This window comes from Helianthus annuus, chromosome 12 (genome assembly GCF_002127325.2).
Source record: "Helianthus annuus cultivar XRQ/B chromosome 12, HanXRQr2.0-SUNRISE, whole genome shotgun sequence".
NCBI classification, from domain to species: Eukaryota; Viridiplantae; Streptophyta; class Magnoliopsida; order Asterales; family Asteraceae; genus Helianthus; species Helianthus annuus.
This window is the reverse complement of record NC_035444.2, coordinates 65,033,150-65,043,040: the sequence shown is the minus strand read 5'-3', so window position 1 is coordinate 65,043,040 and position 9,891 is coordinate 65,033,150. Positions and strand designations below refer to the sequence as shown.

Below are 9,891 nucleotides of genomic sequence, written 5' to 3'. Positions count from 1 at the left end.
ATCCGTCTGAGGATGATATGCTGTGCTCATGTCTAAACGTGAGCCGAAGGATTTGCGCATCGCTTGCCAAAGCTCTGACGTGAATCGTGCATCGCGATCCGAAATAATAGAGGTGGGCACTCCGTGCCTCGAAACAACTTCTTTCAAGTAGATGTCTGCTAGGGTAGAAAACTTATCCGTTTCTTTGATAGCCAAGAAGTGAGCAGACTTTGTGAGTCGATCAACGATCACCCAAATAGTGTCATTCCCACGCTGGGATCTAGGTAGGCCTGTAACAAAATCCATGGAAATTTCTTCCCATTTCCATTGAGGTATCTTGGGCTGTTGAAGTAGGCCTGATGGTTTCTGATATTCAACCTTGACCCTCGCACAGGTTAAGCATTTTCCAACATACGTAGCGATGTGAGCCTTCATACTAGGCCACCAATAAGTAGTACTGATGTCGTGGTACATTTTATCCGACCCTGGATGTACCGAATAGCGAGACTTGTGAGCTTCATCCATTACAAGTTCGCGTAAACCGCCATAAAGTGGGACCCAAATACGCCCCGTTACATAGTAGGCGCCGTCTTCCTTTTGTTCCATGCGTTGCCTTGAGCCGCGTAAGGCTTCAGCTTTGACGTTTTCGGGTTTCAGTGCTTCTAACTGAGCAGCTCGTATCTGTGCAGGAAGACTGGACTGAATAGTAAGCTGTAGCGCTCGCACGCGCTTAGGTAGAGTGTCTTTCCGACTGAGGGCATCAGCCACAACATTGGCCTTGCCTGGATGATACTTGATGGCGCATTCATAGTCGTTTAGAAGTTCAACCCATCTCCGTTGACGCATATTCAAATCCTTTTGCTTAAGAATATGCTCGAGACTCCTGTGATCGGTGTAAATCGTGCACCTGGTACCGTACAGGTAGTGTCGCCATATCTTAAGCGCGAAAACAACAGCTCCCAGCTCTAGATCGTGCGTCGTGTAGTTTCGTTCATGAACCTTGAGTTGCCGCGAAGCGTAGGCAATAACTTTATCCCGCTGCATCAATACACAACCAAGCCCCTGTATCGATGCGTCACAATAAACCACGAAGTCATCCGTGCCCTCTGGCAATGAGAGAATAGGTGCGCTGCAAAGCCTATCCTTTAAGTACTGAAAAGCGGTCTCTTGCGTATTACCCCATCTGTAAACGACACCTTTCTGTGTTAACATAGTAAGTGGTTGCGCGATCTTGGAGAAGTCTTTAATAAATCGCCTGTAGTAACCCGCCAAACCCAAGAATTGGCGTATTTCTGTCGGTGTACGTGGTGCTGGCCAGTTTCTGATCGAATCAACCTTGGATGGATCGACATGAATCCCATCCTTGTTCACCACATGGCCTAAGAAGTGGACTTCACGAAGCCAGAAGTCGCATTTTGAAAACTTTGCGTACAGTTGCTCCTTTCTAAGAAGTTCCAAGATAAGACGTAAGTGCTGCTCGTGCTCCTCCTGACTCTTGGAGTAAATCAAAATGTCGTCGATGAAAACGATAACAAACTTATCAAGATAAGGTTTGCACACCCTGTTCATAAGATCCATGAAGACTGCAGGCGCGTTCGTAAGCCCGAATGGCATGACGAGAAACTCGTAATGACCGTAGCGAGTTCTGAAAGCGGTTTTGGAGACGTCCTCATCCCGGACTCTCAGCTGATGATACCCTGACCTTAAATCAATCTTGGAATAGTAACACGACCCTTGCAACTGGTCGAATAGGTCATCTATGCGCGGAAGAGGATAACGGTTCTTCACCGTCACCTTATTGAGTTCGCGGTAGTCGATGCACATCCTGAACGTACCGTCTTTCTTCTTCACAAATAACACTGGAGCTCCCCAAGGCGAAGAGCTTGGACGAATAAAGCCCTTTTCCAAGAGCTCTTGTAGCTGCTTCGACAGTTCTTCCAGTTCGGTTGGAGCTAAACGATACGGTGCGCGGGCTATTGGTGCTGCTCCAGGAGCAACTCAATCTGAAACTCGACTTGACGATGAGGAGGTAAACCAGGTAAATCTTCAGGAAACACTTGAGGAAAATCACGCACAACTGGTATATCCTCCAGCTTCTTTTCCTTTGCTGATGCGTCAGTGACAAGTGCCAGAATGGCAGTATGTCCCTTTCGTAAACATTTCTGCGCCTTTAAGAAAGAGATGATGCCAACCACAGCACCACTCTTGTCACCTTGTACTTCGAGAGGTTCCTGACTGGAGCGAGGAATACGAATAACTTTTTCTTTGCATAAGATCTCCGCATGATGTTGGGATAACCAATCCATACCGATGACGACGTCGAAACTACCCAAAACTATGGGTATGAGATCAATCGAGAAAGTCTGACCCGCTAGAACAATACTACAACCCTTGACTATCTGTGCGGCTTCTACACTTTTACCATTGGCTAGTTCTACAACGTGTTTGGTGTCTAGGGGTGTTGGTGTACGTTTTAATAATTTACTCATTTTCAATGACATATAGCTTGTATCAGCACCCGAATCAAATAAGACAGTAACATAAATATCGTCGAGAAGAAACTTACCCATAACTACATTGGGATCATTCACTGCATCTCCTCGACCCAACACAAAAGCACGACCACGAGCTTCATTGCCGTTGTTGTTGTTGTTTCCCCCGTTATTGTTGTTATTGTTCCCGTTGCCCTGATTGTTGTTGTTGTTCTGGTTCCTGTTTAGCTGAGGGCAGTGTCTCTTGATGTGACCTTCAGCACCACAATTATAGCACCCCTTGTTGCCCTGTTGCTGATTCTGCTGTGCCGGTAGCTGCTGCTGGTTCTGGTTCGCAGGTCGAGCGCTTCTACAATCTTTGGCCTCATGACCCATCTTGAGGCATCTTTGACAACGAACCTTATTACACTGGCCAATGTGATGTTTGTTGCAGGTGTTACACTTTGGGAGATTTCCTCGATACCCTCCCTGTCTGTGGCTGCCTGAGGAGTGCTGACTTGGACTCTGGTAACTGTCTGTCTTTCGCTGTTGAGCTTGCGACTGCACTGAAGCTGATCCCTTGCTAGAATCCCCATCCCATTTTCTCTTACTTTCACTGGGAGTAGCAAGTGTAGTAGAAGCAGTAGCGGTAGCAGTAGCACTGATACGCTTAGGCAGTTTATTCTGATCCACTGCCTGATCGGTGATGCGATGCGCGAGACGCTGGATTTCCTGGATGTTGTTGAGGTTAGCCGAGGTAACGTGGCTCTGTATTTCTGGTGCCAAACCTTTGAGATACAACTCAATTCGCTTGTATGGAGGGTCCACCATAGTTGGACATAACACAGCCAACTCATTTGATCTCTTGGTGTAAGCTTCGATTTCCGAACCAACCATTTTCAAGTTATACAACTCGTCCTCCAACTTGTGAATGTCTTCTCTAGTGCAGTATTCCCTCTTGATCAGTTCTTTGAAATCATTCCAGGGTGTGGCGTTAGCAGCTGCCAACCCTAAGATCTGCACTTGTGCGTTCCACCAAGTGAGCGCAATCCCTTCAAGTGTGCCAGTGGCGAACTTCACCCTGCGAGCCTCAGGGCATTCACACATTTCGAAAACCGACTCGAGCTTTTCAAACCAGTGGAGGAGTCCAACTGCTCCCTCCGTGCCACTGAACGAGCTAGGACGACAATCCATGAAATTCTTGAAGGTGCACCCAGGTTGTTGCTGAGCGGGTTGACCTATTGTGTACGAATAGGGCAAAGTTAAGTACGAGAATTAATGTAGGATCTAAAGATCCTAGTGTCTATACTGCAGGGTATACTACCTGCTTGGGCGGCTGCAACTGCCGCAGCAATGAGAGCCTCTAGCTGGGCTTGAGTCATGTTAATTCGTGCGGCCATTGATCTTCACATCAAAGGCAACATAAGTGAGAAAGGTTCGCGAATAGTGCGATGACAGAAGAGTGTAAGCACATAAGTATTCTCATGCAATGACAAGTTGTGAGCAAAGTAATGTAAGCATACTACGAGCAAAGTTCTATGCAAATTCTAGCATGTAGGCAATAAACATAAACCTTATTACCTAGGAAGTTGAGTCTTGCACGTGGAGCGAAGCGTCGTTGTGGATCGTTGAGAGCACTGTTCTGGTTATAGTCTGGTTTTAATAAAAACGTTTTCCCATATTAAAACCAAGTTCTCTATAACCAATGGCTCTGATACCAATCTGTCACACCCCCAAAATCCACACGCGGAGTATCACCGCTTGGGAGCGTGACTGACCAGGATCAAGCCACCAATCATATTGAACATGTAATTAATATTAAGTAAAATAAATGTAAACCATCCATTCAATACGACAGGTGTTCAAAACATAACCATAGTTTTAAAATGTAGCGGAAGCATAGTAAATAAACCAACAATAGTTAATAGTTTTAAATGTCATAATAGTTCAACGTAGAAACCACGATCCTTGCCCACAACGACCCGCTTCTCCAGTGCAAGCTCCAAGTACCTAACGATCTGCAAGGCATGTAACAGAATGATCAACAAACTAGTTGAGCGAGTTCACAGAAAGTAAATGCGTAATAGTAAGTTCGTTTGTAACAGGTGGCTCTACTGGGCCGTTAGTACGTTCTATTGGTGGGGGCTTCCCATGTTGTATAACCACTAAACTATTCGTATCTATAAGTATCCTTCACAACCGAGGATAGTGATCAGTATAGGTATCCTGCACATCCGAGGATAGTGATCAGTATAAGTATCCTTCACAACCGAGGATAGTGATCAGTATAAGTATCCTTCACATCCGAGGATAGTGATCAGTATAAGTATCCTTCACAACCGAGGATAGTGATCAGTATAAGTATCCTTCACATCCGAGGATAGTAATATGGTAGTCTAGTCATAGTGTCAGTAGTGTATCTATTCAACCTTATCCTTTCAATCCCATTCCCAACACCCCGGGAATCCCATGCCTTGGTAAGAGTGTGAACTCACCTTGGTTTGCTCGGTATGCTAGGTTATGCACTCACAAGTAATTAATCACGTCCTATTGTATGCACGTATAACAAATCAGTTCATGTTCACAATGATACGCATGCAATTTAATGTTCACATAACAGTCAGTTTGCATATCGGCACAACACGTATCATTTCACATTTAATCATCAACTATCATTCGATTCACATTACCCATCCTTCGATGCATTGCTCATCCTTCGGTCTAACAATTATCACAATTATCTCAATTATGTTTCGACACGTCTTTCGATACACAGTTATCATCTTACGATTCATGGTTATCTTTCGACACACAGTTATCACAGTTATCCTTCGGACCGAATGTTATGTTTCGAACCAGTGTCATCTTTCGGTCAATGCCATCCTTCGGTCAACACTACTATGGTTCGGTCAAAGCTATCCTTCGGTCAACACTACTATGGTTCGGTCAAAGCTATCCTTCGGTCACAACTATGTTTCGAACAACTAGTATCTTTCGGTCAAAATCAGTTACGTTTACTCAAAGTTTCCAAGTTTAACCGTGATTATCAATTAACACAAATTTCACAAATCAGCTAACATCAACAAGATCAAACAAGCATGATTCCCATGTTTATCAAGAACCCTAATCTGAATAACAAAATCATTCAAACTATCCGATTTACACATAGGTGCCGATTACATAAACATGTCCGATTACAATATTCGGCCGATTATAAACCTGATTAACATAAACATCTTAACAACCATGACAATTCAATTCGTATATTATCCGATCATCGTGCAAATAACGTCCGGTTCTAACAACATACACACAACATATTGCAAGACAATTGATTAATCATGAAATCAAAGCATCATAAACAACATCACACACTAACCGGAAATCTGGATTACGGAATGAAATCCTTCGAACAGGGAATGGGTCTGCTATGCCGTCACACACACACAATAGAACTAGGGTTTTTGAAACTAACAGTCGACCTACATGCACTCACGTTTATAAATCGTTTCACAGGAATGGGCCAAGCCCATTAGAAAGACTGGGCCGAAAGATGTCGAAGGATAGAGTCCTTAGTCGAAGGATATATTTCGTAATCCTTCGAACCGAAAGTTGATCCTTCGAATCGAAGGTTATCTTTCGTGATCCTTCGAATCCTTCGAACTGTATGTCATGTTTCGTGATCTAGACTAAGTGTTTTAATAATAATTCTAATATTATTTTCTACCACGGCAAGTAATCACATATAGGCAAAACGACAATACGTTTCATTAAAACACAACGCGTACAATTTCAATTCCACAATCCAAACAACTAAACAGTCAAAGTCAACGCGCATTTAATGCGAAAGTGAAAGTCAGAAACTCGAGTTGTCACATTATCCCCAACTTAAAAGAAATTTCGTCCCGAAATTTGGTACGCACTCACTGAGGAAGCTAGATAAGTCACATCGTTCACTGGTTTTCCTGGGGTGTCACAGTTTTTCTATTGCGTTTTACGCAACTGGGTTTTAATTTTTTTTTTTAAATATAGCAATATTATACTCGTTTTAAAGATAAAAAATGCTCGTTTTTTGTGCAATTTTTATAAAAAAAATAATCGTGTTAAAGAGTTATTAACGTTTAAAAAATGGGGGGGGGGGGGAATTGGAGGAGAGAGAAACTATTGGCTTGGATTGACTAGAATGCCCTTGAACAAACTCACGCGCCTCTTTTCTTCCTTTCAATTTCCCTGATTTAATCTTAGCTCTTGATTAACTTAATGGATGGTCAAGATCACTTCCTATCCTTCGTAGCCAAATAAACTTTCTATTGTATCTCCACCCTATATAAAGAACTCTATCAAGAACACCAACAATATACACTCTCTCATTAATATACACCCTGTCATTATCCCATCAAGATTAAGGCATCATAATGGGAATCACTATGGCTTCATCGTCGTCATCTAAGGGGGTGTTTGGGATTGCGTTTTCAACCTGATTATTTGATTATTGTGTTTTGAAATCGCAAAAAATCTATTTTGAGTGTTTGGTAAAAAATTAATAAAAAGTGATTTTTTACGTTTTGTAGAGTTCAAAACGTGATAATCCATAAGTAGGTCACCCCTTGCTGCAGGAAAACGTGATAATTCAAAAACTGATTTTTTACGTTTTCACTTATTTATTTTTTTGAAATATATATACTTGCCAAACACTCAAATAGTTGATTATCTGATTATTGTGATATCAAACAACATAATCAAATCCAAACAATGTTGATTATCTGATTGTTGTGATATCAAACAACATAATCAAATCCAAACACTATCTTTCTGCAGCACGTTTTGTTACAGCTAATTATCTGATTCTGATTATTCAAAACGCATAATCTATTTTCAAAACTCAACCCCAAACACCCCTTAAGATTATAATTCCCACAAGTAACTATCTCTAATTTTATATTCAAGTTTATGTTTTAACTTAATAAATATGATTAGGGTTCTATGATCTTAACCTATGTATAAGGATATAATCAACATGTGGTATCAGAGCTTATTATATTAATTATATCAATTCATCGATTAAAGTATGATTTCTAAAAATTAGAGATTAAATGGCCGATGAAAATCGCAAAACTTTCATGTTCGCATCGGTTTTAACTATCAATATACATTCAAATTCAACATAATTATACTTGAGATCATAAAGAAATGTTAGTTTTGATATCTTTTAATTCTTGATCCAACGAATTGTGTGCCGCGTACTATCAAAATTTTAAGGCTTTTATGCTTTCAAAATTAGTTTTTGTAATTGATGAATAATTATATGAGGTTTAATAACTTATGTGCTACTAAAATTCACATTGACTAGCATTTTATTCCAAATAATAAATTGATTATTATGCTGAAATCGTTTGGAAGAATTAATTGTTTTAGATAACTTACGCTACTGACTGCTAATTGTTCGTTGATGGATAATTTAGTTTACATCCATAAATGATTTTTATGCTTTCATACTTGATGGATATTTTAGCTTACAACCATATTTAACATCCAGTTTATTAATAAATTGAAAGTTTATTATTCTAATTATATATATATATATATGGAACCCATTAAGTGGAAGTTACCTTTGAAATCAATATTATCCGTTCGATCGATCATGCTGAGATGAACAGCCGTTTAAACTCCCAAAAATAACCGCTATGATGGCAGTTTTTTTTTACAGTTACTTGCAGTTTCACAGTTCCACACTCTCTCTCCCATAAACCTGCAGTTAGCGACAGTTCTAGCTTTTCACCTAAATTCCCGTTCTCTCTTCCCCACGTCGCCACAACTCCCCTAAATTCCACGTTCTCCACCTACCCACATTATTCGCTGGTAACCTCCCATGTTTCGGTAAACAAATACCCTCTTCTCGCATCTTTCCACTCTCCAGCCACCAATCTTCGTCTTCATCGTATCTCTCTGTAGTATCAGCCTCTCTCTCAAGGTACGTTTTAATTTTCATTGAATCAAAGGGTTTTTTTAATGGATTTATACGCTTTGCTTGTGTATTCATCATAGTTATGGGATTTACCCTAAATCAGCGAGATTTATGTTTATTTGCATATCTAGGGTTTTGATTTTTTGAGTTCACTGGTATCAATTATCCATTAATCATATCTCTGAAGTCTAGCGCACTGATGGAGGTCCGATGGAACCGTTACAAAGTGGTCGTTGTTCATAATCATCGCTGGTCAACTGTCACTACGATCTTTTCTTTGAAGTAAACTAATTTTCTGACGTTTCTTTAGTGTAGACTTTACTATGCTCTGCTGTGAAGCTTTTACGCAAGGGAAAGAAAGATACAACAATAGGAGAGGTATGATTATATCACCTTTCATAGTTTCACTACAATAGATGAAATTATAATATTTGCTTCTACATATATCTATTTCCTAATCAAAACCAGTTGTTCACTGTTGAACAAGTTTTTTATTGATATATGCAAATCAACATTGATACCACTGGAACTTTCTTGCATGTGTAGAGTGCTCGGTGATCAGGTAACTGCCTGCACATATTAGTTGACTATATAGCGTTTATCTAATAAAAATAATCTTTTTCTGATAAATTCCGTTAAAATTGTTGTGATTTTTTGTAGGGCCAGAGATGATAAATTAAAGGAGTAACTTTGCAGGTATACAAAACAGACATTATTTTTTCATTGCTTCGTCCATCACCCAAAGTATTATATACTAATAATTATTTGATCAATCCCTGCAGCTGATGATGAGAAGATATGGCTATGTTTCAGATAATAAATAGAAAATAATATTATTGCGGTACTTTGACCCTGTTGGTGCACACCCTACTGGTGAGATTGGTGAACACTCACGTGGGGTCCCCAACACTCATATGTTTTTTCAGTAAGTTGCCATTGGGAGCCTGCCTGAACTGAAGAGTTTTTGGAACTGACTACTTAACTAAAGATGGAACAAGGGTATGTTGTGTAATGTTTACTTGATTGGATATTTAGATCTGCAGTCCCTTAATATTCTATAATTTCATAGAAATTCCAAGGTTTTGAGTATGCAACGTTTGCGACTTTGATCTTGCTATTTCAATTTACACCGTGGACTTTAGGTACAGGATTATATCCATGTACATTTAGCTGACGGATACGCTGCTGCATTGAAAAAGCTCCCTGTCCCAAAAATAGGTGTGTCTATGTATTTTTTCCCTACTAATTACAGTTTAAAGAAATATGCAAAATTGATACATAGGGTTGTTTCATTTGTGTCAAGCTGCTGCTGTATTTGGAGGGAAAAGTTTGGCAACCCAAATATCTGAGAGATTTGCATATGAGGTTTATGTTTTTATAAGACTTGTCTACATATTTATTAAAAATTTGAATTAAATGTTTATTAATTAATCTGATATAGATTGCAGGCGCTATTTTTTTCATTATCTTTGTAAT

At 40.0% G+C, this 9,891-nt stretch overlaps 1 long non-coding RNA gene across 1 annotated transcript; it reads left to right on the top strand.

Moving 5' to 3' along the window:
* Positions 1-9,203: 9,203 nt before the first annotated feature.
* LOC118484954 lies at positions 9,204-9,853 on the top strand. The gene is made up of 2 exons (XR_004875208.1): positions 9,204-9,414; positions 9,558-9,853. It is a non-coding gene; the product is annotated as an uncharacterized LOC118484954 (long non-coding RNA).
* Positions 9,854-9,891: the final 38 nt, after the last annotated feature.